The sequence below is a fragment of the Hemitrygon akajei genome, unplaced genomic scaffold (genome assembly GCF_048418815.1).
Source record: "Hemitrygon akajei unplaced genomic scaffold, sHemAka1.3 Scf000080, whole genome shotgun sequence".
NCBI lineage: Eukaryota > Metazoa > Chordata > Chondrichthyes > Myliobatiformes > Dasyatidae > Hemitrygon > Hemitrygon akajei.
The window spans coordinates 2,756,449-2,784,418 of record NW_027331966.1 but is presented as its reverse complement, the minus strand read 5'-3'; the positions used below and the strand labels follow the sequence as shown (position 1 = coordinate 2,784,418).

General features: G+C 44.2%; 1 long non-coding RNA gene across 1 annotated transcript; it reads left to right on the top strand.

Moving 5' to 3' along the window:
• The first annotated feature begins 3,642 nt into the window (after positions 1-3,642).
• LOC140722545 (uncharacterized) lies at positions 3,643-21,193 on the top strand. The gene is made up of 3 exons (XR_012097659.1): positions 3,643-3,779; positions 14,042-14,214; positions 15,447-21,193. It is a non-coding gene; the product is annotated as an uncharacterized lncRNA (long non-coding RNA).
• Positions 21,194-27,970: the final 6,777 nt, after the last annotated feature.

Genomic DNA, 27,970 nt, shown 5'->3' with positions numbered 1-27,970 from the left:
GGACTTTAGGAGATCTAGGCCTCATATGGAGCCAGTGATCATTAATGGAGAATGTGTGGAGCAGGTTAAGACCTACAAGTATCTGGGAGTACAGTTAGACGAGAAGCTAGACTGGACTGCCAACACAGATGCCTTGTGCAGGAAGGCACAGAGTCGACTGTACTTCCTTAGAAGGTTGGCGTCATTCAATGTCTGCAGTGAGATGCTGAAGATGTTCTATAGGTCAGTTGTGGAGAGCGCCCTCTTCGTTGTGGTGGCGTGTTGGGGAGGAAGCATTAAGAAGAGGGACGCCTCACGTCTTAATAAGCTGGTAAGGAAGGCGGGCTCTGTCGTGGGCAAAGTACTGGAGAGTTTAACATCGGTAGCTGAGCGAAAGGCGCTGAGTAGGCTATGGTCAATTATGTATTATGACCATGTATTTATGGTCAAACCCTGAACATCCTCTACATAGCACCATCCAGAGACAGAGAAGCAGTTTCAGCGACAGGTTACTATCGATGCAATGCTCCTCAGACAGGATGAAGAGGTCAATACTCCCCAATGCCATTAGGCTTTACAATTCAACTGCCAGGACTTAAGAACTTTTTTTAAAGCTATTATTAATGCTTTTTGAGTTAGTGATTTAGATGCATATCATATTATTACTGAGTTAAGTATTGTATGTAATTAGTTTTTGCTACAACAAGTGTATGGGACATTGGAAAAAAAGGTTGAATTTCCCTATGGGGATGAATAAAGTATCTATCTATCTATCTATCTATCTATCTATCTATCTATCTATCTATCTATCTATCTATCTATCTATCTATCTATCTCAATTAAGGCAGCCACTGGACCCAGGGAAAACAGGAAATCCCGGAATGAGGATCGATGAACCGGACCGTGAACCGGAATGCGGATTTCACGGACCGGACCATGACACTCACTCCAGTACAATCGCATGTTTATTGTGATTCTTTTTCTCAGTTAATCTGAGAGGGGGTAAGTTCAAAGGAGATGTGAGAGGCAAGTTCATTCACACAGAGATTGGTGGGTGTCTGGAATGCCTGGGGTGATGGTAGAGGCAGATATATTAGACACTTTTAAGAGACGCTGAGACAGGCACATAAATGTGAAGAACATGGAGGGAGATGGACATTGTGCAGGCACAAGGAATCAGTTTAGTGGCCATTTGGTTGCTAATTTATTTGGTTGAGCTCAACATGATGGGCCGAACTTTGTTGACGTTCTTTGTTAGGTCAGCAATATTTCAATGTTATTTTCAGTTCGGTGCATTGTTTTACCGTACCGAGCTGCAGAAATCCTTTCAGCATTTTGTCCAACTTTGCCAACCCATTCCTGATTTCCACAGAGGATTCCCACATCACTCCCTGGGACTGGGAGCCTTTCCCCATCACCAGGTCTGAGGAAAAGCGGGGAATCCTCTGTCACGGTTTCCTTCTCTGTGAGTTCTGTGATTTCCTGTAAACATGGAAGGTGTTGAGTGATGGACTGAGTGAAAGAGAATGGAGAAGAAATTATCTGCTCAGTGATGAAACGTCTCAGTGACTTTGATCACAGCAACAGTCACTGGGCATCCTCGCCAGCCATTCTGTAAATTACCCGGTTCGGTAATTAGCAGCAAAGCACATGACTGTGGAAATTACAAATCAGAATATTATTAGAGTCACAGAGCCCAGCAGCACTGGAACAGGTTTTTCGGCCCTTCTAGTCAATACGGACCCGTTTTTGTTTTTACTGCCAACAACCTGCATCCACTTCCCATCCATGTCCTTCCCCAAATTTCTCTTTAGTGTCTAACTCGAACCCACATCCACCACTTCCACTGGCAGCTCATTCCACACTCGCACCAACCTCTGAGTGAAGAATCCCCCTTCAGATTCCCCCAAAATATTTCACATTTCACCCTGAGATATCAAGTGTGACAGTGGGAGAGTGGGTCTGGAACCGGAGGAAATAGCAGAGGTACTTAATGAATACTTTACTTCAGTATTCACTATGGAAAAGGATCTTAGTGGTTGTACTGATGACTTGCAGCAGACTGAAAAGCTTGAGCATGTAGATATTAAGAAAGAGGATGTGCTGCAGCTTTTGGAAAGCATCAAGTTGGATAAGTCGCTATGGATATGAACATTTGGAGAGGTATAATATGATTAGTAATAGTCAGCATGACTTTGTGAAGGACAGGTCGTGCCTTACGAGCCCGATTGAATTTTTTGATGATGTGACTAAACACATTGATGAAGAAAGAGCAGTAGATGTAGTGTATATGGATTTCAGCAAGGCATTTGATAAGGTAACCCATGTAAGGCTTATTGAGAAAGTAAGGAGGCATGGGATCCAAGGGGACATTGCTTTGTGGATCCAGAACTGGCTTGCCCACTGAAGGCAAAGAGTGGTTGTAGACGGGTCATATTCTGCATGGAGGCCGGTGACCAGTGGAGTGCCTCAGGGATCTGTTCTGGGACCCTTACTCTTTGTGATTTTTATAAATGACCTGGATCAGGAAGTGGAGGGATGGGTTGGTAAGTTTGCTGATGACACAAAGGTTGGATGTTTTGTGGATAGTGTGGATGGCTGTCAGAGTTTACTGCGGGACATTGATAGGATGCAGAACAGGGCTGAGAAGTGGCAGATGGAGTTCAGCCCAGGTAAGTGTGAAGTGGTTCATTTTAGTCGGTCAAATATGATGGCAGTGAAAATGTCGGGACTGAGATGAGGGGAAATGTCTCCACGCCGAGGGTGGTGAATGTCTGTAAATCCCCACCACAGAGGGTGTTGAAGACTCGGTGATCGTCCTCACATAAAACAGAGGCTGGCAGATGCGTGGAGACCCAAGGGATCGAGAAAATGAGGATCGGCAGAAGCATGTGGCTGAGATGGGAGAGTAGCCTCCATCTTGCTGATGGTTAAAGGGGCCGATTGGCCTCCTCCTGTTGTTTCTCACTTAATGTTTCAGTGTTCCTGTCCAGTGAGGCTAGAGGAATGTGAATAGAAATGAGTGTTTATAAACATAGACTGATTTAAATGACAAACACCAGGAAATCTGCAGATGCTGGAAATTCAAGCAACACACACAAAATGCTGGTGGAACGCAGCAGGTTAGGCAGCATCTATAGGGAGAAGCGCTGTCCACGTTTCGGAACGTTTCAGGACCGTCGAAGGGTCTCGGCCCGAAGCGTCGACAGCGCTTCTCCCTATAGATGCTGCCTGACCTGCTGCGTTCCACCAGCATTTTGTGTGTGTTGACTGATTTAAAAGAAACCTGCTCATTTTCTGTGTGGGTCTGAATTGTGTGTCGGGATGGGAAGTGAATCAAAACTATAACTCTGAGAACTCTGTGACCTGGGGCTGGAGGGAAAGGGATCGGGGAAGATATGGAAGGAAAATCTAAATACGTATGGAAATGATATAGGGAAATAATGAAATAATGTGGGAAATGCGGCGGTGGGTAGGGCAGTATGTGAAGGGCGAGGAACAGTCACCGGTCACATGGGAGACTCTCCAGCGAAACGTGATCATGTTTTACCGCAGATCGGCAGCATTTGCGGGTTTGTTTCCGTGGCCCCGCCCACCACCTGTGACGCAAACGAAGCACATTGCGCATGCTCACAGGCCCGAGCCAGGCAGTGATGTTTTTTTCGTTCTTTGTGTAAGTGGGTCAGCGGTGGATCCGGGTTCGGGTTCGGGTTCGGAATCGGGAGGGGGTCCTCGCCCCCTTGGACGGGGAGCCGGAGACGGATTATTCAATGCGGGGCAACACCAACGATTTCCCTTCGGTGAGTATTGAAGCCGGTCCCGAGCGGGGAGGTCTGACGTTGAGTGGTGAGTTAACTTTCCCGAACTCAAACAAGAGAAAATCTGCAGATGCTGGAAATGCGAGCAACGCGCACAAAATGCTGGAGGAACTCAGCAGTCCGGGCAGCATCTAGGGGAAGAATACAGTCGACATTACCGGCCGAAACCCTTCGGCAGGACTGGAGAATAAAAGGAGGGGGTGGGGAGGGAGAGAGAAACACAAGGTGATCGGTGAAACCTGAAGGGGGAGGGGATGAACTTTCCCGAACTGGCGGCCTCTCCTCGCTTCCTTCACAGAATCTGCCGGGGTCGGTCCGGGTTGTGAGACCTTCACACCGAACCGTCTGAGATGAGCCGCCGCTCAGCCCCTGTTGTTCTGGTCCTATTAGAAGAATGAAAGGATGAAGTAAAACATGTTTCTATCTTGTTACTGACAGAGAATTGTATAATTTGTGTTCCGTGTGTTATCTGAATGTACTTGCCTGTGATGCTGCTACAAGTCAGTGTTTCTCTGTCCCTGTACCTTCCCGTACTTGTGCACTTGGTAATAAATTCAACAGGACCTGAGAAATCTCAGTGAGATTTGATTAGTGATGATCATCTTGGCAGCTCGGTAGGTCGATTGTATGAGACAGTACACTGTTAAATGCAAAACCCTGAACAGTGTCGATAATCAGAGGGATCTTAGACTCCAAGTTTATCGCTCCCTGAAACAGACTGCTCAGATTGATCGGGTGGTTAAGAAGGCAAATGGCATGGTTGTCTTTATCAGTTGAAGCATTGAGTTCAAAAGTCGGGAAGTTGTGTTGCAGCTTTATAAAACTCGTTAAACCACATCTGGAGTGTTTCATTCAGTTCTGGTCGCTCCCATTCTCGGAAGGATATCGGGGCTTTGGAATGGGCGCAGAAAAGGTTTACCAGGATATTGCCTGGATTAGAGGGTCTGAGTTTTAACGGAAGGTTGGACAAAATTGTGTTGTTTTCTCCGGAGCCGTGCCAGCAGGGGTGAGACTGGATGGACGTTTATAAGATTACCAGAGGATTAGAAGCAATGTCTCAGAAAGGCAGCGTCCATTATCAAGGACCTCCAACACCTAGGGCATGTGGTTTTCTCAATGTTACCAGCAGGTATGGAGGTACAGAAGTCTGAAGGCTCACACTCAGTGATTCAGGAACAGTTTCTTCCCCTCTGCCATCCGATTGCTAAATGGATATTGAACCCTTGAACACTACCTCTCATTTAAAATATATAGTATTTCTGTTTGTTGCACGATTTTTAATTTATTCACAGAAACATATAGCACAATACAAGCCCTTCGGCCCACAAAGTTGTGCCGACATGTCCCTACCTTAGGAATTACTATGGTTACCCATAGCCCTCTATTTTTCTAAGCTAGTATTTCTTTATTTTTCTCCAGTGTCTCCAGGTACCTATCCAAAAGACCATATTCTACCCACCTCCACCACCTTGCTGGTAGCCAATTCCACACACTCACCAACCACTCCCTGAGTAAAAAAGCTTATCCGTAACATTTCCTCTGCAACTACTCCCCAGCACCTTAAACCTGTACTGTCTTTTCATAACCATTTCAGACCTGGGAAAAAGTCTCTGACTATTGTTACGTACCCGTGACACGTGACAGTGGTACCCTTGTCACGTGACTGGGGTTGAAGTTATACTGGACATGAGGTAATGGTGGAGTGATGTCATTTTCCCGCCAGTAGAGGTCATGTGACAGGTTTTTTCTACAGGGTATAAAAGGAAGACCCACCCTGTCGGGTGGGGCAGTTCGTGGCTGGATTTGCCAAGATGACTTCATATCACTGTGTGATTTAATGTGATGACGCAGTTTAGTTGAAAAATGAAGTTTTATATAATGCCTAAAGTTTAAAAGGTCAGAGCCAACGGTTTCTTTGCCAAGGGAGAGTGAAGCTTGGAAGACAAATTGAGAAGAATCGATTTTCGATGGATTGACTTCGACCTTGTGTGATCCTCATTCGGAAGGATTTCGTTTACTATTCTCACGATAGTCTCCGCTGGAAAAGCGGGAGATTGAGAATATTGTGGAAGGAAGGTCAGTCACTTTAAGTTGTTATATTTAATAAAATTCGACGTGGGAGTTCGACGCTGGGAATCGAAGGACATCGACGTGGAAGAGAATTTACATCGCTTTAAAAAGTCTCTCCTTCTAAAAGTACCGTGAGCTTTTGAACTGTCGGCATATCGTTCTTTGAACTGTTTTCATTCGGCAATTCGCTTTAGAGAACTGAGTTTTTTTCAATACTGCTTTAAAGACTGTTTGGGACTGCAACGCTATTAAGAACTGTTTGATTCAGCTGCCAGCAGCTGGTTTCGGGTCATTGTTTGGGTTTGTTTACTTTTGAAGGGGGTTTGTTATCAGTGTTTAATAAACGTGTTATTTGTTATAAAACCCCTTGCCTAACTCATCTATATTATTGTTGCCCGAATACGTAACATAATTATGGGGGCTACGTTCGGAATTGAATTACTTGAGTTTAAAAAGTTTTTTGAATTTTGAATCGGTGTTTTGGTAACGGGGATTGCTCGATTTTTTTTTTGTTTGATTGGCTTGTGAGTGGTATTCGGCAACGATGAATATTGATGAGTTTCTGGATTCGCCAGTCGCGGATTTGTTAGCGAAGGCGAAAAAAACTGAAGTCTTTGAATTTGCTGATCGGTTGCATCTTAAAGGGATTTTGCCAACTACATCAAAAGCTGTAATACAGAGAAAGATCGCATCACATTTTGTGGCTTCGGGTCATTTTGAAGAATCGATTTTAGAATCGTTTCCAATAAGTAATCTGGAGATGCAGTTGCAAATTGAACAAATGAGGTTGGAACAAAGTAAAGCAGAGTTAGAGAGGTGTAAATTGGAATCTGAGCAGAAGAAAAGAGAATTTGAATATGCAATGGTGAATTTAAGGTCTGAGAATCAGTCTTCTGATTCTAGAAAACCGTTTGTTGCTAGCCAAGAAATTAAATTGGTCCCTCCATTTAGTGAAACAGAAGTGGAGAGATATTTTCAACATTTTGAAACTATTGCTCGGATGTCAGAGTGGCCGAAAGATAAATGGTCAGTGTTGTTACAGAGTGTAATCAAAGGCAAGGCACAACAGGTTTACACAGCTTTAACTGCTGCGCAAGCATTAGATTATGATATTGTGAAAGAAAATATTCTCAAATCGTATGAATTGGTCCCAGAAGCATACAGGGAAAGATTCAGGAGTTTGAAAAAGTCTGTGGAAAAGACTTATGTGGAATTTGCCTATGATAAAGCTATGTGTTTTGAGAGATGGGTTTCTTCTAAAAATGTAAATGGGGACTATGAGACATTGAGAGAGCTGATTTTAATGAAGGAATTTAAAAGAAGCATTCCTGTTGAAGTAAGGACCTACTTAAATGAGAGGGATACTGATAAATTGCAGGACTGTGCTAGATTAGCTGATGAGTATGTTTTAATCCATAAGAATAAATTTCCTCAGGGTAGAATTTTCAAGAGGAAAAATAATATGGAGACTCCAGGTAAATTAGAAATTAAATCAGAGGTTAATGAGAGAGGTAAGGAGGAAGGAAAGCCTGTGAAGGAAAGACAGTTTGGTCTTATTTGTAACTATTGTAAGAAGCCTGGCCATGTAATAGCTAACTGTTTCAAATTGAAAAAGAAAGAGAAAGAAGCAGTTCCGGATGCTTGTGTGCAACATACTAAAGCACCTGTAAAGTTACAGGGTTTGGTAAACACAAATGAGGATTTGTTAGAGTCTGACAAAGTTAGAAAGGGATATGATCATTTTATAACTGAAGGGTTTGTATCCTTGAAAGAAGGATCTACTCTGGTGCCAATAAAAATTCTTAGGGATACTGGAGCTTCTCAATCACTGATGTTAGATAGTGTGTTGAAGTTTAATGAAGAGAGTGATACTGGTGAGGTAAATTACATAAGAGGTGTTGGAAGTGATTTTATGCCTGTACGTTTACATGAAGTAAATTTAAAGTCAGGGTTAGTTACAGGATTTGTTAAGGTAGGACTACAGCATAGCTTACCTGTGAAGGGTATTTCTTTATTGTTAGGTAATGACTTGGCAGGTGGACAAGTTTTTCCTGAAGTGCATTTGACAATGGAATCAGAGGAACCAGAGGTGAATTCTAACACAGATTCTTCTTGTGTTGTGACTAGAGCTATGGCTAAAAAGATTGATGTGCAGAATGAGGTTGTTACTCATGACTGTTCAACTCAGGATTTGAGTTTTGAGGATGTGTCAGAAACTTTCTTACCTTCGTTGTTTGAACAAGATTCTGGGAGTAAGTCTGACTATGAAGATTTATCTCTGTCTCGGAAGGAGATGATAGCAGAGCAGAATAGAGATCCTGAGATTGTAAAATTAAGGGAACAAGCTTTACTAGGTAGTGAAATTGAGAAGGTGTCAGTAGGATATTACTTGGAAAAAGGATTGTTGATGAGGAAGTGGAGGTCGCCTACAATTCCTGCAAGTGAGGAATGGAATGTTGTTTATCAGGTGGTTGTTCCTAAAGTTTATCGGAATGAGATTTTGACTTTAGCTCATAGTGTGCCTTTAGGTGGACATCAAGGGGTAAGGAAAACTGTGGACAAGATTTTAAAACATTTTTACTGGCCTGGTTTAAGAAAAGATGTGGCGATGTTTTGTAAGACGTGCCATACTTGTCAAATTGTGGGTAAACCAAATCAGGTTACACCAGTAGCTCCATTACAACCTATTCCAGCATTTGGTGAACCGTTTTCTAAAGTTATTGTAGATTGTGTTGGTCCATTACCAAAGACAAAAACTGGTTATCAGTATTTGTTGACTATCATGTGTACTTTGTCTAGGTTTCCAGAGGCAGTACCACTTAGGAATATAAAAGCTAAAACTGTGACGAAGGCTCTTATAAAATTCTTTACTTATTTTGGATTGCCTAAGGAAATACAAACTGATCAAGGTAGTAATTTTATGTCTGGATTGTTTCAACAGATAGTTTATAAATTGGGAGCTAAGCAAATTACTTCGTCTGCATACCATCCAGAATCGCAAGGTGCCTTGGAGAGGTTTCATTCTACTCTCAAGAATATGATTAGGACATATTGTGTGGAGAATGAAAGTGACTGGGATGAGAGTATAAACTTACTTTTATTTGCAGTAAGGGAATCGGTACAGGAATCTTTAGGGTTTAGTCCATTTGAACTTGTGTTTGGACATAGAGTTAGAGGACCTTTAGCTTTATTGAAGGAACAGTGGATTAGTAAGGAAGTGCATACTAATTTGTTGGACTATGTTTTGAAATTTAAGGACAGGTTACATAAAGCTTGTAGCTTAGCCAAGGAAAATTTAAAGTTGGCTCAGGAGAAAATGAAAACTTGGTATGATAAGGAAGCTAGGATGAGGATGTTTAAGCCTGGAGATAAGGTGTTGGTTCTTTTCCCAGTGCAGACAAATCCTTTACAAGCTAGATTTCATGGACCTTATGAAATTGTGTCTAGAGTTAATGATGTGGATTATGTAATAAAAACTCCAGATCGTAGAAGGTCAACACAACTTTGCCACATAAATATGATTAAACCATATTTTGAGAAACAATCTGATACTGTGACTGTTGTGGTTAGTGAGAATGAGTTGGATTTAACTGGGAACATGATAGATGATTCATCTGACTTTCATTCTAAATCTAACATTGTTTCTGTTAGGTTACCTAATTCGACTATTTTGCAAAATATTGATGAGAAATTAGCACATTTACAGCTAGAGCAGAAACAACAGATGAAGGAATTGATTTTTAAGTATAAGGATTTGTTTCCAGATGTTCCGAGAAGGACTACTATAGCTTCACATGATGTAGATGTTGGAGATGCCAAACCTATTAAACAACATCCAATATAGGATGAACATGGAAAAATGTGAACTTGCTGAGAAAGAAATTGAATACATGTTAGAGAATGATATTATTAGACATTCTAACTCGAATTGGAGTTCGCCATGTGTAATGGTGCCAAAACCTGATGGTAGTATTAGGTTTTGTACGGACTATAGGAAGGTGAATGCTGTAACGAAGACAGATGCCTATCCAATTCCTAGAGTGGATGATTGTGTAGATAAAGTTGGGAAAGCAAAGTTCCATACAAAGATTGATTTATTGAAAGGGTATTGGTGTGTTCCATTAACGGACAGAGGTAGAGAGATTTCTGCATTTGTAACTCCATCTGGGTTATATGAGTATAATGTTCTTCCATTTGGGATGAAGAATGCCCCAGGTACTTTTCAGAGGATGATTAATTCTGTGATTCAGGGATTGAAAGATACTGATGCTTATATTGATGATTTAGTGACAGGAAATGATACTTGGGAAGCACACATTATTGCGGTGGAGAAATTGTTTGAAAAGCTTTCAAAAGCTAACTTGACTATTAATTTAGCCAAGAGTGAATTTGGACATGCTACTGTGACTTACCTTGGTTATGTTGTGGGTCAAGGTAAGGTAGCTCCTGTTCAGGCAAAAGTTCAGGCAATTTTAGAAATTCCCACTCCGACGGGGAAAAAAACTCTCAGAAGGTTTTTGGGAATGGTAGGATATTATCGAAAATTTTGTAAGAATTTTGCTAATGTTGCCCTTCCATTAACTAATCTTCTGCAGAAGAATGTAAAGTTTGTATGGACAGTGTTTTGTCAGGAAGCATTTGAAAAATTGAAAACAATGATATGTGAACAACCTGTGCTTAAGGCACCTGACTTTGAAAAACCTTTTTCATTAGCTGTAGATGCTAGTGATGAAGCTGCGGGAGCAGTATTGATGCAGAGGAATGAGGGTGATGAGGTTGATCATCCAGTAGCTTACTTTTCTAAGAAATTTAATAAGCATCAAAGAAACTATTCAACAATAGAGAAAGAATTGTTATCTCTTGTTTTGGCTTTGGAATATTTTGAGGTATATGTTGGTACGACTCAAAAACCACTTATTGTTTACACTGATCATAATCCGTTAGTTTTTCTGAGTAAGATGAAAAACAAAAACAGAAGATTGTTAAATTGGAGTTTGATGTTACAAGAGTACAATATTGTGATAACTCATATTAAAGGTAAAGATAATGTGGTTGCTGATTGTCTATCTCGATATTGAATGTACAATGTTTTTTTTTGGAGTGGTTTTTTTTTATTGTAACACTCCTACTGTATTGTATATTGTGTATGTTATATAATTTATACATTTGTTTTTCTTGTAAGTGATTGTTAAAATTTTTGTTCTTGTCAGACCAAAAATGTTTTTTTTGGAGGGAGGTGTTACGTACCCGTGACACGTGACAGTGGTACCCTTGTCACGTGACTGGGGTTGAAGTTATACTGGACATGAGGTAATGGTGGAGTGATGTCATTTTCCCGCCAGTAGAGGTCATGTGACAGGTTTTTTCTACAGGGTATAAAAGGAAGACCCACCCTGTCGGGTGGGGCAGTTCGTGGCTGGATTTGCCAAGATGACTTCATATCACTGTGTGATTTAATGTGATGACGCAGTTTAGTTGAAAAATGAAGTTTTATATAATGCCTAAAGTTTAAAAGGTCAGAGCCAACGGTTTCTTTGCCAAGGGAGAGTGAAGCTTGGAAGACAAATTGAGAAGAATCGATTTTCGATGGATTGACTTCGACCTTGTGTGATCCTCATTCGGAAGGATTTCGTTTACTATTCTCACGATAGTCTCCGCTGGAAAAGCGGGAGATTGAGAATATTGTGGAAGGAAGGTCAGTCACTTTAAGTTGTTATATTTAATAAAATTCGACGTGGGAGTTCGACGCTGGGAATCGAAGGACATCGACGTGGAAGAGAATTTACATCGCTTTAAAAAGTCTCTCCTTCTAAAAGTACCGTGAGCTTTTGAACTGTCGGCATATCGTTCTTTGAACTGTTTTCATTCGGCAATTCGCTTTAGAGAACTGAGTTTTTTTCAATACTGCTTTAAAGACTGTTTGGGACTGCAACGCTATTAAGAACTGTTTGATTCAGCTGCCAGCAGCTGGTTTCGGGTCATTGTTTGGGTTTGTTTACTTTTGAAGGGGGTTTGTTATCAGTGTTTAATAAACGTGTTATTTGTTATAAAACCCCTTGCCTAACTCATCTATATTATTGTTGCCCGAATACGTAACACTATGCACACGATCAATGCCTCTCATCATCTTATACACCTCTATCATGTCACCTCTCATCCTCCGTTGCTCCAAGTAGAAAAGGCCGAGTTCACTCAAACTATTCTAATAAGGCATGCTCCCCAATCCAGGCAACATCTGTGTAAATATCCTCTGCACCATTTCTATGGTTTCCACATGCTTCGTGTAGTGAGGCAACCAGAATTGAGCACAGTGGGGTGTGACCAGCGTCACATATAGCTGCAACATTACCTCTCGGCTCCTAAATTCAATCCCACGATTGATGAAGGTCAATGTATCATATGCCTTCTTAACTACAGAGTCAACCTGCGTAGCAACTTTGAGTGTCCTATGGAGTGGGACCCCAGGATCCCTCTGATCCTCCACACTGCCAAGAGTCTTACCATGAATGTTATATTCTGCCATCATGTTTGACCTAACAAAATGAACCACTTCACACTTATCTTGTTTGAACTCCATCTGCCACTTTTCAGCCTATTTTTGCATCCTATCAATGTCCCACTGAAACCTCTGACAGCCCTCTACACTATCCACAACTCCCGCAACCTTTGTGTCATCAGCAAACTTGCTAACCCATCCCTCCACTTCCTCATCCAGGTCATTTATCAAAATCACAAAGAGTAAGGGTCCCAGATATGCTGTAAATGATTCAGTTGTTTATTTTTATTATTTTATTTTGGGTTTTTTCCTTCTATAATATGTATTGCATTGAACTGCTGCTGCACAGTTTTCAAATTTCATGACACACACCGGTGATAATAAACCTGATTCTGATTTTGAGTGGACAGACAATCTATTTTTCCTGGGGATTGAAATGTCCAATATATTTACAGTGAGAGGAGATGTAAGCAGCAAGTTTGTTTCTTTACACAGAGTGGTGGGTAGCTGGAAAACTCTGCCTGGGGTGGGAGACCCGACTGGTCACGTGATCCCGTTTTCCCCTCCCATTTAACAGCAGATGGGCAGCACCTGTGCATCTGTTTCCGAGGCCCTGCCCTCCGGATGATGTGACACTCACTTCGCGCATGTTCACTGTCTCCGGCCAGTGCTGAAGTGCATCATCTGTGGGATCGAGGGAAGGGTCCTCACCTCCTGGGTGGGGGAGCCAGGGGTCGGGATCACTGTCTGTGGGCCGAAGATATTGCGTTCCCATCGGTGAGTATTGAGACCGATCCCAAGCAGGGAGATCTGATGTTGGCGGTGAGCCCCGAACTGAGGACCAATTACTCATTTATTTTCCGATTATCTGGTCTGGTCAAAAATGTGTAGACTTCACTTAATCTGCATTGAACGATCCAAACCTGGAGCCCAGGCTGTCTATTTCCGCAGAGTTGAAATGGGAGACCCACCAATAGGTCATGTGAGGCTGTTTACCGTCGATCAGCCCTACCCTTCACTTTGTGATGCAAGATGACATGGTGTGTGCTCAGAGTCCCCGGTTGGGTCAGGATGCTTCCTCTATGTTGTGTTGGGGGATCTGACATTGGTCACTGAGTCTCGTTAACTTCCCCCAACTCGCCACGCTTCCTGAGGCTGCTCACATTTGTCCTTGAGCTTTCTGGCTGTTGTTTCTTCTCCCGGATTGGGGTGGGTGAGTAATGAGAACATCCCAGGTTTTGGGGATCTTTGATTTCACTGCCTGCTTTACCGAGGGACTGGGAAGTCTAGGGGCTGAATGCTTTCTGTGATGTGCACATGGCCGAGTGGTTAAGCAATCTGAAGATCATGAGTTCGAGCCTCAGGCCAGGCAGTGCATTGTATCCTTGAGCATGGCACTTAACCACACATTGCTCCTGCACGTTTATAGCCCAGATGGATCAAATCACCAAATCCTGTTCCTGTGTCTTATGTATTACCATGACAGAATGATGGCTCCTTCTTATCCCATATTGTTTTGTGATGTGTGAGGGACAATAAAAGATTGTTCACTGAGATTATTATATTTGGCTTCAACGTTTAAATTTCAGTGAGTTTTGTTCTTAGTAACATTAAGCAGAAATGTTTGCTTCTCCTTTTCATTGTTAATGTGCTTCATTATATCTCTGGTTAATGTTAGACCTGCGGTGAGAGGTTTATTGGAAGAAAAACCCCAACTGGAAGCCAACCACGGCTGAAGATGTGGGAATAGCAACAAGTGAACCAGCCCGAGGACTGAGAGCATCAACTGGAGAGAACAACTCTGAATCAGCTGACTTGGAGTTCCCAGTGAGTCAGTGAGGAGGAAGTTTGGTGAGTCTCATTTACTCAAACACTGGTCCTTTATACATTACATACCTGTACAATAGAAGGTGGGAAATAGTTGGTGAGACTGAATGTGCCCAGAAGAACCATTTATGCCTCTGTCAGACACAGTTGCAATCACACCAGGTCTGGTAATGTGCTTCCAGCAGCCCAGCCCTTTAAAATCACTCGCATTTTGTGGAAGTCAAAGCTGGATAAAGCGGTGGAAATCGGGCAGAATCTCAAGTTGCTGGAGATCTGCACTAAAAACTGAAAATGAAGTCATCCTGACAAAATGTAATTAACCTGAATTGTAAAGATTGTTCCTCTCCCCACAGCTGTTCCTTACATGCTGAGCAGTTTGGTAATACCAATTTCTTTTTATTACATTCACTCTGGATTGGTTTATGTTTCCTGAAATGTACCGTTTTTAATGTGGAAGTGGAAATGGCTGACTCTGTGATAGTAGAACAGTAAAGTAACCACAACTTTTCCCTGCAAATTACCCTGGTACCAATTAGCTTGTTATTCCTAGAAATGTGTTCAGTACAGTTGTTGCGAACAAGGTTTACAAGAATAATCTCAGGAATGTTCGGCGTTATGTTTGAGGAGCATTTGATGGTTCTGGACCTGTGCTCAATGGAGTTCAGGGGGACAGTGGGGGTGGTGGGGGATATTTGGTTAAGTAAACCTACCAAATGCTGAAAAGCCTGGATACAGTGGACATGGAGAGGATGTTTCCATTAGACTGTGATCTGATGGCACAGTATTGGAATAAAGAAGCTTCCCTTTAAAACTGAGAGGAGAAATAAAATTTGGCCAAATGATGTCTGATCTGTGGAATTTGTTGCCACAGAGGTTGGTTGAGGCTGCCATTTGGGTATATTTATGACAGAGATTAACATATTCATGATTGCTGAGTAGCTTCAGGGTTACAGGAGGAAGGCAGGAATATGGTGTTGGAATAAACATCAGCCATGGTTGAGTGGTGGGCAGACCTGATGGATCGAATCACCTAATTCTGTTCCTGTGTCTTATGTCTTACCGTGACTGAATGATGGCTCCTTCTTATCCCATATCATTCTGTGACATGTGAGGGACAATAAAAGATTTTTCACTGAGATCATTAAATCTGCCTTCAGTGTTTAAATTTCAGTGAGTTTTGTTCTTAGTAACATTAAGCAGAAATGTTTAGTTCTCCTTTTCATTATTAATGTGCTTCATTGTCTCTCTGGTTAAAGTTAGACCTGTGGTGAGAGGTTTATTTGAAGAAAGATCACGACTGAAGACGAGGGAACAGCAACAAGTGAAGCAGCCCGAGGATTGAGAGCATCAACTGGAGAGAACACATCTGACTCGGAGATTCCAGTGATTCAGTCAGGAGAAAGTTTGATGAGTCTCATTTACTCAAACACTGGTCCTTTAGACATTACGTACCTGTACAAAGGAAAGTAGGAAATATTTGGGAGTGAGACAGAATGTGCCCAGAAGAACCTGTTATGCCAGTATCAGTCTGACCCAGTTGTGAAGATGCCCCCCCATTATATTCCCTTTAAACTTTTCGCCCTTCACCCTTAATCCATGTCCTCTGTTTTTTTTTTCTCCCCTAGCCTCAGTGGATAAAGCCTGCTTGAATTCACTCTATCTGTACCCATCATAATTTTATATACCTCTATCAAGTCTCCCCTCATTCTTCTACACTCCTAGGAATGAAGTCCTAAACTATTCAACCTTTCTCTGTAACTCAGTTTCTCAAGTCCCGGCAACATCCTCATAATCCTTCTCTGCACTTTTTCAGCCTTATTAATATCCTTCCTGTAATTCGGTGACCAGAGCTGCACATGATACTCCAAATTCGGCCTCACCAATGCCTTATACAACCTCACCATAACATTCCAATTCTTATACTCAATACTTTGATTTACAAAGGTCAATGTATCAAAAGCTCTCTTTACTACCCTATCTACCCGTGACGCCACTTTTAGGGAATTTTGTATCAGTATTCCTAGATCCCTCTGTTCTACTGCACTCCTCAGTGCCCCACCATCTACCTTATATGTTCTACATTGGTTTTTCCTTCCAAAGTGCAACACCTCACACTTGTCTGTATTAAACTCCATCTGCCATTTTTCAGCCCATTTTTCTAGCTGGTCCAGATCCCTTTGCAAGCTTTGAAAACCTTCCTCACTGACCACTACACCTCCAGTCTTTGTATCATCAGCAAATTTGCTGATCCAATTTACCAAATTATCATCCAGATCATTGATAAAGATGACAAATAACAATGGACCCAGCACTGATCCCTGTGGCACACCACTAGTCAGAGGCCTCCACTCAGAGAAACAATCCTCCACTACCAATCTCTGGCTTCTCCCATTGAGCCAATGTCTAATCCAATTTACTACCTAACCTCCCATGTGGGACCTTGCCAAAGGCCTTACTGAAGTCCATGTAGACAACATCCGCTGCCTTGCCTTCATCCACTTTCCTTGTAACCTCCTCAAAACACTCTAATAGATTTGTTAAACTTGACCTACCACACACAAAGCCATGTTGACTCTCCCTAATGTCCCTGTCTATCTAAATAATTGTCGATCCTGTCTCTCAGTACTCCTTCCAATATTTTACCCACTACCAACATCAAACTTACCAGCCTATAATTTCGAGAATTACTTTTAGAGCCTTTTTTAAGCAATGGAACAACATGAGCTATCCTCCAATCCTCTGGCACCTCACCCGTAGATAATGACATTTAAATATATCTGCCAAGGCCCCTGCAATTTCAACACTCGTCTCCTTCATGGTCCGAGGGAATACCCTGTCAGGTCCTGGAGATTTATCTACTTGCCTCAAGGTAGCAAGCCCCTCCTCCTCTTCTCTCTGTATAGGTTCCATGACCTCAATACTTGTTTGCCTTATTTCCATTGACTCCATGCCAGTTTCCTTAGTAAATTCAGACACAAAAAAAACAATTAACATCTCCCCAATTTCTTTTGGTTCCATACATAGCCCACCACTCTGATCTTCAAGATGACCAATTTTATCCCTTAACTATCCTTTTGCTATTACTATACCTGTGGAAGCTCTTACTATCCTTCACCTTGACTGCCAACGCTACCTCATGTCTTCTTTCAGCCCTCCTGATTTCTCCCTTAAGTTTTTTTTTTGCACTCTTTATACTCCTCCAGTACCTTATTTGCTCCCTGTTTCTTACACATGTCATACATCTTTCTCTTCTTTATCAGAGTTCCAATATCCATCGAGAACCAAGGTTCCTTATTCTTATTCACTTTGCCTTTAATCCTGAGACTTTGTTCCCAGGGTGTCCTCATGGGCCGTCCAGAAATGATTTCAGCTGGTGACAGCCCTGTTTTCCCCTGTGGGGTAACCCTCATGTGGAATCAGGCTAATGGTCGGACCTTCAACCAAGTGAGTCCAGTCTCCGCTGTTAATCTGGCCAATTTACTCTTCAGAATGCCATTGGCTCTTTCCACTCTGCCAGCGGCCCATGGGTGGTGTACAAAGTAGAATTGTTGCTTGATAGCTAGTTTGTTACATACCCCTTCGTTTGCTTTCACCATAAAGTGTGGGCCATTGTCAGAGCTCAGCATCTCTTGCAGGCCATACCTGGGAATTATTTCCCGTAATAATACCTTCACAACAGTCACAGCAGTATTGATGGCAGTTGGAATAGCTTCAATCCATCTACTAAACACATCTATAATAACTAAGCAATATCTGTAGCAATGTGCTCTAGGGAATTCAATAAAATCAAATTGTAGACACGAAAAAGATCCACCTGTCTAGGGAGTCGTACCCGGTGTGCAGGGTACAGGTTACCAACCATTCCCTCCTTTCCCAGGTGTGTAAAATCATGTTTCTGATCGACTGATATTGGTAAAAAACTATTTAGGAACACAAACCTGTCCTGCTGGGTGATCCGAAAACTTACGCCAGGGACTTTCTGGCACCTCATATGGGACTACAGTTTGCACTCCTCCACAGAGGTGTTTCCCTGAAAAGAAATAACTTGAGGTAGCTGTAGAGTGGTGTATAAGTTCTTTACAAAGGTGGCATTACTAATGGGGTGGCCAAAGGAAGTCAGGAATCCCCATGTTCCTAGAGAGCCCTGTAGTCATGTACAATTCCAAATGCATAACGGGAGTCTGTGTAAACATTCCCACTTTAGTCTGTTGCTTGGATACATGCACGAGTCAGAGCAAACAGCTCAACCTTCTGGGTGGAGACAGCTGCTTCAAAAGATGCCTGCTCAATTACTTCACTGTCCATCACTATCGCATAGTCAGAATATCATTTTCCTGCTGGATCCACAAAAGAGTTTCCATCCTCATAAAATGTTGCCTCAGGCTAGAGGGGGTATTGCAGAATGGATGGGAGAGTCTGTTCTTCTTTCACAGTGATCCAGACGGGCTAGAGGGGGTATTGCAGAATGGATGGGAGAGTATGTCCTTCTTTCACTGTGATCCAGACGGGCTAGAGGGGGTATTGCGGAATGGATGGGAGAGTCTGTCCTTCTTTCACTGTGATCCGGACAGGAGGGCTGACTTCATGGACTGAAATTGCCCAGAGATGGGGTACAAAGTCTTGGGTTCGGTCACTATTAAAAGAATGTCTTACCAGATGTCCTGTCTTCACCTCAGACTCCTTCCAGTATCGGAGTTGGCCCGCGGCCAAGTCTTGCCAGTTTCCCTTGGTGCTGGAGGCCTGTTTTGTCAGGGTGTAGGCAAGGAGCCCTAGTCTCTTTGGCTTGAACCCAGGGCAAACCCTAACGGTGGTATGGGGAAACACCAGTCCTGTCTGTCGTCAAAAGAAATCTGGAACTTCGACCAGAAATGCAATGTCGTCTCTTCCTTTAACCTCTTCAATCACCATGACTGGGAAATTCTGTCCCTCGAGGGGTGCATAATATTGGCTTTCCTCAGTTGAGCACCATGTAGGGCCATAGCACAGAATCACATGGGAGCTGGCCACTGGCAGACGGGGTTCAAATGCAGTGGAGTCCAGAAAAAGTGCCCACCACTGGGTGATCAGAGGAAGCTATCAGTTGTTCGCAGTTCCAGCGTGCTATCCTTGTCCCTGCATAGAATCTCGACTTCCAACAGACAGAGCAAGTCTCGCGCTATGAGATTACTCCCCTGAATGGTGGTGACTGTAAATGAAACCTCACACTGGTTCCCCTAGAATTCCACCTGCAGTGGCTGGGTACGTGAATACGTACGTTCCGTGCCTCTGAACCCTGACAGAGTGATTGTAGCGTCTGATAGCTGGAATCCCTTTTCCGATACTATTTCCTGATCGAGAGTGGTTGTGGTTGCCCCATATCAATCATAAACGGAATTGAAACTCCAGCAGCTGTCAATATTACACTGGGCTCTTCCTGAGGGGTGGTACTCACGGTAGGAAGCATCCTTGCTTGTCAATTTCTAAACGGGTTGTTGTCCCCACCTGTCCCTTGGTAGGTTTTTGTTCCCATTTCTGATCCCCAGATATAGCCCGCTCGCGTCCTTCTTCCGGCTGAGCATATTCACCTTTAATATTAGTTCCCTTTGGGGTTGATTGGGATTCGAAAGTTGGGTCCTAATGATAGGTCAAAGCTCGTTGCATTCGATTTCGGTCATTGTCAGTCCAATCCATATTATTTGTTTTAATCATGTTGGCTAACTTAGTTGGTAAGCATTGGAGCAGTAAGGTATTATACTGGGGGGACAGATTCCCATCATTAAATATTTGGTCTCCTGCGAAAGTGCCATAGCAGGCCACAAATCGCTCCCAATAGCCTGGTCCTGATTCCCCAAGGTTAGGTTTGCATTCAAGTACTTTAGTGATGTTTACAGGTTGCTGGACAGCCCTTTCCAGGGCTTGAATGATCTGGTCTGTCTGTTCATACTCGTTATGTTTTCCTGCCTGTAACTCCTGATAGGTTTGGTTTCTCAATTCTGCCTTCCATTTCCGCCCCTCATCAGCTGAGAGAATCATGCAGGAGAGACCGAATAAATCTTGCAGAGTTGCATTAAACATTTGTGTAGTACTGTGGACACACTGAGCAAACTGTGCTGGTTTTTCTTTTCTATCTGGGGCCTGATTCATGATCATTATCATTTCTTGAGGCTTCCAGGGTGCATACACAGGAATCACTGAGCGCTGTCCCTCCTCCTGCTCGTGGATTGGGCAGCATTTGGGTGGGCAGTTGTCTTTGTGGAGCCATTAACTCTGGGGTTTTATTGGATTCTTCCCTCCCTGTCTTGGAATAATCCTGGGTATTCCCTTTCTGGATCTCAGGATGTAGTGACATCCCTTCCCTATGCCGCTGTTTTACCTGAGTGGCCACCGTATCTGAGTACTGGGAGGATTGGGGTTTGGGAGCACTGGGTGAACTTGGCCCCTGGTAAGGTAGGAGAGGTACGGGGTCGGGGGGTGCCCATTCCTCATCACGGTCATTGTCCCCAAACTGAGTCAGTATGACAGACATGGGTTCGTGATCCCTTGTTTCCCTATACGTTTGAACTTTAGACTGACGTTCCTGCCCTTCTCTCCTATCTGGACCAGCCTTGGTTTGCTTACGTTGTTTTTCCTGCTCTCATTTTCAGCATCCATCCCCCCATTCACACTCCGCTTTTAGCGTCTCCCAACCTTTGGCGTTCCTTCTGCAGTACATACCTCTATCCCTTTGTCACATGTATTATTCCTCCAACTTGCTGATAATATAATGTTCCACTTTACATCTTCATTCCATTCCCTTTTCAACAAATTCCTCTTCAATCCACAGTTCTTTTTCCACATCAAATTTACTGCTTGTTCTCATGAGGTAATATCCCAGGTTCCCACCCTCCCCAGTGGCCACATTTTGTTCCCCAATTTCCTATTCAGTGCTGCACTCAACATTCACAAATCTTTTTCCTTGTCTGGAAAACTCTCACAGAAAATTGTGCAGGGCTGCTCCTGGCCCACTCCAGCTATTGCTGCTCTGCTGTCCTTCCTGTTAGTGTCCCTTTCCAGTCAATCTCGGCCAGATCCTCTCTCATGCCATTCCTTTATTCTGCTGAAATACCGACACATTGACATTTAGTTTCTCATTAAATTTCAAAGTGAACTCGATCATATTGTGATCACTGTTCCCTAAGGGTTCCTTAACCTGAATCTGTCGTATCACCTCACGGTCATTACACAGCACCCAACCCAACACAGTCAATCCCGTATTGGGTCCAACAACAAGCTGTTCCAAAGAACCATCTCTTAGACATTATTTAATTTCTCGGTGTTGAGTTCCAGTACTGGCCTGGTTTGCCCAAACCACTTTCATGTTTAAATCCCCAACGATTATCATGACATTGCCCTTCTGACAGGCCTTTTCTATCTCCTGCTGTAATTTGTAATCACATCCTGGATGCTGATTGGAGGCCTGTTTACAACTGCCATTCGGGTCCTTTTACCCTTGCCATTTCTTAACTCAACCAATAGAGTCTCTAAACCTTCTGATCCTGTGTCATTCTTTTCTCATACACAGAGCCACACCACCCATTCTGGTTACTAACCTATCTTTCCGATACACCGTATATCCTTGGACTTTCATCTCCCAATGGCAGCCATGTTTCAGAGATGGCCACAACGACGTACTTGCCAATCTGTAGTTAAATATCTTCCGTTTTATTTCTTATGTTGTGTGTATTCAACTGCAACACTTTCAGTCCAGTATTTGTTGCTTCAACTGCACCACGCCTCCATTGACCTGCAACTCATCCCACTGGCAGTGATTATGCCTCCCCTGCTGTCTTTCCTTCTATCATTTCTGTTGCTCGCTATCTGTGATTTATTTCTATTTTCCCCTTCCTGATGCATATCACTCTGGTTTCCATCCACCTGCCCATTAGTTTAAACCCTCCCAAACAGTTTGTGCAGGGGATCTTTCTCCCGGTCGTGCGTTGTCGAAAGCTGCGACTAGCGTTTCAATCAAAGCTGAAACGAGCCAAGTACACTTGTAATAACATATCTCCGTTCTTGTACACTGTGCCTCAGGAAATTAAACGAGGTTTCCTGATGTGTAACAACTAAGATTTTATGCTCTTCGCAATGACTTCTTGATGACTTTAATCTTGCGCTGATTTAACTGTGGTTCCATATGAGCATAAGACCATAAGATATGGGAGCAGAAGAAGGCCATTCGGCCCATTGAGTCTGTCCAGCCATTCAATCATGGGCTGATCCAGTTCATACGGTTCATACACTCATCTGCCTTCTCCCCATACCCCTTGATGACCTGGTTAATCAAGAAAATATCTACCTCTACCTTAAATACACCCAACGGCTTGGCAACAAATTCCAAAGATTTTCCACACTCTGACTATAGTAACGTCTCCGCATCTCTGCTCTAAATGCCCTCTTGCCCTAGACTCCCCTACCACGGGAAATAACTTTGCCATGTCTAATATGTTCAGGCCTTTTAACATTCGGAAAGTTTCCATGAGATATCCCTCCCCCCATTCTCCTGAACTCCAGGGAATACGGCCCAAGAGCTGCCAAACGTTCCTCATACGGTAACTCTTTCATTCCTGGCACATTCTCGTGAATCTTCTCTGAACCCTCTCTAATGTCAGTACATCTGTTCAAAGATAAGGAGCCCCAAACCGCACACAATGCTCGGTGCGGTCTCACGGGCCTTTATAGAGCCTCACAGTCACACCGCACACAATGCTCGGTGCGGTCTCATGGGCCTTTATAGTGCCTCACAGTCACACCGCACACAATGCTCGGTGCGGTCTCACGGGCCTTTATAGAGCCTCACAGTCACACCGCACACAATGCTCGGTGCGGTCTCACGGGCCTTTATAGAGCCTCACAATCACACCGCACACAATGCTCGGTGCGGTCTCACGGGCCTTTATAGAGCCTCACAATCACACCGCACACAATGCTCGGTGCGGTCTCACGGGCCTCACAGTCACACCGCACACAATGCTCGGTGCGGTCTCACGGGCCTTTATAGAGCCTCACAGTCACACCGCACACAATGCTCGGTGCGGTCTCACGGGCCTTTATAGAGCCTCACAATCACACCGCACACAATGCTCGGTGCGGTCTCACGGGCCTTTATAGAGCCTCACAGTCACACCGCACACAATGCTCGGTGCGGTCACACGGGCCTTTATAGAGCCTCACAGTCACACCGCACACAATGCTCGGTGCGGTCACACGGGCCTTTATAGAGCCTCACAGTCACACCGCACACAATGCTCGGTGCGGTCTCACAGGCCTTTATAGAGCCTCACAGTCACACCGCACACAATGCTCGGTGCGGTCACACGGGCCTTTATAGAGCCTCACAGTCACACCGCACACAATGCTCGGTGCGGTCACACGGGCCTTTATAGAGCCTCACAGTCACACCGCACACAATGCTCGGTGCGGTCACACGGGCCTTTATAGAGCCTCACAGTCACACCGCACACAATGCTCGGTGCGGTCTCACAGGCCTTTATAGAGCCTCACAGTCACACCGCACACAATGCTCGGTGCGGTCACACGGGCCTTTATAGAGCCTCACAGTCACACCGCACACAATGCTCGGTGCGGTCACACGGGCCTTTATAGAGCCTCACAGTCACACCGCACACAATGCTCGGTGCGGTCACACGGGCCTTTATAGAGCCTCACAGTCACACCGCACACAATGCTCGGTGCGGTCACACGGGCCTTTATAGAGCCTCACAGTCACACCGCACACAATGCTCGGTGCGGTCTCACAGGCCTTTATAGAGCCTCACAGTCACACCGCACACAATGCTCGGTGCGGTCACACGGGCCTTTATAGAGCCTCACAGTCACACCGCACACAATGCTCGGTGCGGTCTCACGGGCCTCACAGTCACACCGTTGCTCTTATATTCTTTCCCGCCAGTCACTCTCGGCCACTTCACCACCAGCTCAACCCTGGAGGTTCATCTTTAGGGTACACTGCACAAAGACCCCAAGTCCATTTTGCATCTCTGTATTTTAAATTCTCTCCGGAGTTCTAACTCGCTAACTGGTTGCACTGAAAGCCACGGATCTGCTGATCGGTGTTCTGGGCCAGATATTAAGCAGGGTTCCGAATATTTCAATACCAATCGAAATTTTCTTCTGTTCTGAGTGTACCCCATCCACGCTGTTCCTCTTTGTTCGGTCTGGGACATAGTCTCCTTCACTTTTGATCGATCTGTGGCCATTTGTTCCCAAAAGAATAAAATAAAATGCACCACGGAAATCGCGGCAATGATTCTGGGGACACTGATAGTGATCAGCTGGTTAAGTATTTTCCTTTCTCGTAGTGTTAGACAATAATAATTACTCTATTTATTTGTTTGCCTTTTGTATACTATTTGTCCTTATCTTTCGCGATGCTAATGAACTTATTTAGTTGCATCCTCAACTTTGTAAATCCCAATCCTAATGGTTCTGACGAATGGATTAACCGTCGGGTACGTTTTAGTCACCAGCAGAGGGCGCAGGAGTGTCCGATGTGCTGACATGGGGAAGGTGCCAGAGACCCGGAGATGGAGAATCTTCGGAAACCTCTAGTGCCACGAGGTGCTTAAGGGCAGTAACAAATGCAAGATAACACTTAGGAAGAAAGCAGAAGGGTAAAAAAAAAGGCATAATGTTGCCTTACCATACAAGGTGAAGAAGATTCCTCAGGACTGCTGCTGATATGTTAAGAGCTAAGAGATTGCAAGAGACTGACTTGGTCCTCTGGGAGATCAGAATGGTAAACTGTGTGTGCAGCCAGAGGGATGCATTCAACGTGCATCTGTATTTACTTGGGAGACGGAGAGAGAGTCTACAGAGGTAAGGCAAAACGGCATCAAGTCCATGGACTATACAGTTTACAGAGGAGTTGTTTGCTGCCTTGAGGCAAATGATGGGGGATAAATCAGTGCCCGTCTTCTGCTGTTTTCATCGATATGAACGATCTGAATGATAATGTGGTTAAATGCATCAGGACAGTTTCGGTTGACGCCAAACGTAGAAGTGCGTTCGGCAGCAGGGAATACGACAGCGGCTTGCAGCGGAACGTGGGCCAGCTGGCAAAATGACATCACAGATCAGCGGGGTGGTGAGGCAAGCTGCCGGCACACAGGCCAAAGTGCCGAGTACACGGGACGGGATGGTAAGCTGAAGTTGTACAGGACACTGTCGGTGTCTAATCTGAAGGGTTGAGCGCAGCTTTGGCCAGCTCCCCGCAGGGAAAATGTGAGTCAGGTGGGAAGAGGGCAGAGGAAGTTTACAAGGATTTGGCCGGGTCTGGAAAACGTGAGTTATAAGATTAAAACTGGCTCCTTAGAATATAGAAGATTCGAGAGGAGATTTTACGGTGGTATACAACGTTATGAGGGGTTGAGATAAGGTAAATGCAAGCAGGCTTCTTCACTAATGCTGGTAGGACCACAACCGGAGCTGATGGGTGAAGGGTGAGGAAATTAAGAGGGATACGAGGTAAAACCTCTTCACTCAGTGGGTCGTCAGAGCGTGGAACGACCTACCAGCACCAGTGTCGCATGTGAACTGGATTTCTACGTTAAGGAGATCGTTTAGAATGTAGGGCTATGGTAGATACCGCCCCTGTGCAGATTGGTGGGAGAAGACAGTTTAAATGGGCCTGTCTCTGTGCTGTACTTCTCCCTGACACTTTAACTCTGTGACTCCTTGGTGGCTCATTCACAACTGTCCACGGGTTGATTACACAAAGATCGGAAGTTTTATTATTCCGTCCTAAATTCACCAAGTATATTCGCGGATATTCTTGGATATTTTTTGAGGTAGTTAAAACTGCCCCGCCCACTACACCAAACGTTCCCTCTCGCCAGTCGGGGAAGAGGCCGGGTTACTGATTAATTCGGAAGGTTCGGGTTGTTGTTCTGAGAGACTCGGGGCTCAGGTCTGTGTGACAGCAGCGGCCTGTCCGCCCACATTCCTCAGGACAGGGAGCGGCCTTTCTGCTGAAATCAAATCCTACCGGTTCGACGATTCACTCTCACTCAGGTGTGAACAACGCCACTTTAATATTGTATTTAACCATTTCTGCTGCAGGGAAGAGTGATAGGATCTTTAACGTGATTCAAAGAAAACTACCTGGGGTCTTCAACTCGCAACTTTACCAGTCACTCTACCCCGTTCGCAGCGAGTTTCCATCATTTTATTTCTACTCCAGACTCGCGTCATCTGCATTATTTTAAAATATTTTTAAATATAAAAAAACAAATTTTAGAAAAATTGAGTTGTAAGGAAAGATCGAGTAGGTTCGAAATTTATTCCTTTGAACGAAGAGGATCGAGAGGAGATATAACAGAGGTAGAGAAAATCATGAGGGGGATTGAGAGGGTAAACGCAATCAGTCGTTTTCCACTGAGGTTGGGTGGAGCTATAGCCAGAGGTCATGGGTGAAGGGTTGAAGATGAAAAGTTTAAGGGGATCATGAGGGGAAACATCTTCACTCAGAAGGTCCTGAGAGTGGGAACGTGCTGCTGGCTACACATGTTACAAGAGAGTTCGATTTCAACCACTAAGAGACAGTCTGGATGGGAGGGTGTGGAGGGGTGTGGAGGGCTTCGGCCCCGGTACAGCTCGAAGGGATTAGACAGTTTAAATGGCTCAGCCGAAAGGCCTGTTTTTATGTTGTACGTTTCTATGTTACCTTGATCTCTGATTCATAACAGAGACAACGGGTTAACTAAACAAAGATCTGAAATAATTATCAGAATTTTAATTCTCCACAGCTTAATTCCCCAAGAATATTCTAACAAGGAGGATATGTTCTGAAGACTTTTCAAGCTGCCCCTTCTCTCTGCCCCACGCGCTGATCTTTCGTAACCATGGTAACACACAAAATGCTGGAGGAACCCAGCAGGACCGGTAACATCTGTGGAACGGTGAACTAAGTCGAGCTTTCGGGCCAAGACCCTTCAGTGGAACTGGAAAGGAAGGGTAAAGAAGGCAGACCATGGATGCGGGTTGTTGTTCTGTGAAACTCAGAGCTCAGGGTCTGTGTGGAAGCATCGGCTGGACCCCACATTCCTCGGAACAGGGAACGGCCTTTCTGCTGGAATCAAATCCGACCGGTTCGACAATTCACTGTCACTCAGGTGTGCAATAACTCACTTTTATAATGTACTTAACCATTTCTGTTGCAGGGAAGACCGATAGAACCATTAATGTGTCTTTAAGAAATTTACCTGGGGTCTCGAACCTGCAACAATACCCGTTACAGTGCTGCGAGTTTCCAGCATTTTATGTTCCCCTCGGACTCGCATCAGCTGTAATTATTCTACAAGTATTTTCAGGATTCCTTCAAATAATCAGTCCGTGGCATTCCTAACCGCAACATTAACTTAGCTATGTTCCCAGTTACGGCTGCCAGTAATTTTTAAATATTTCCTGTAACCGCGAGGGTGAGGGGGAGGGAGAGGCTGATGGAAAGGAGGAGAGTGCAGGTTGAAGGGGTGAGCAGGCGGAGGAGGGGCAGGATGAGAGTGTGCAAGTTGGAGAGGGGGAAGATGAAGTTGCATCAGGAGCAGAAAGAGTGGGAGAGAGTTAAAGAGATGGGAGACATGGAGAGAGCGAGAGAGAAGGGAGAGACAGAGAAAGAGGGGAAAGTGAAACAGATGGAGGGAAAGCAAGGGGCAGATAGAGGGCGGAGATAGAGGGAGAGTTTGAGAGAAAAGGTATGAGGCATCGGGAGAGGGTAACTGAGAGGGATATCGAGCGCGTCTGGGAG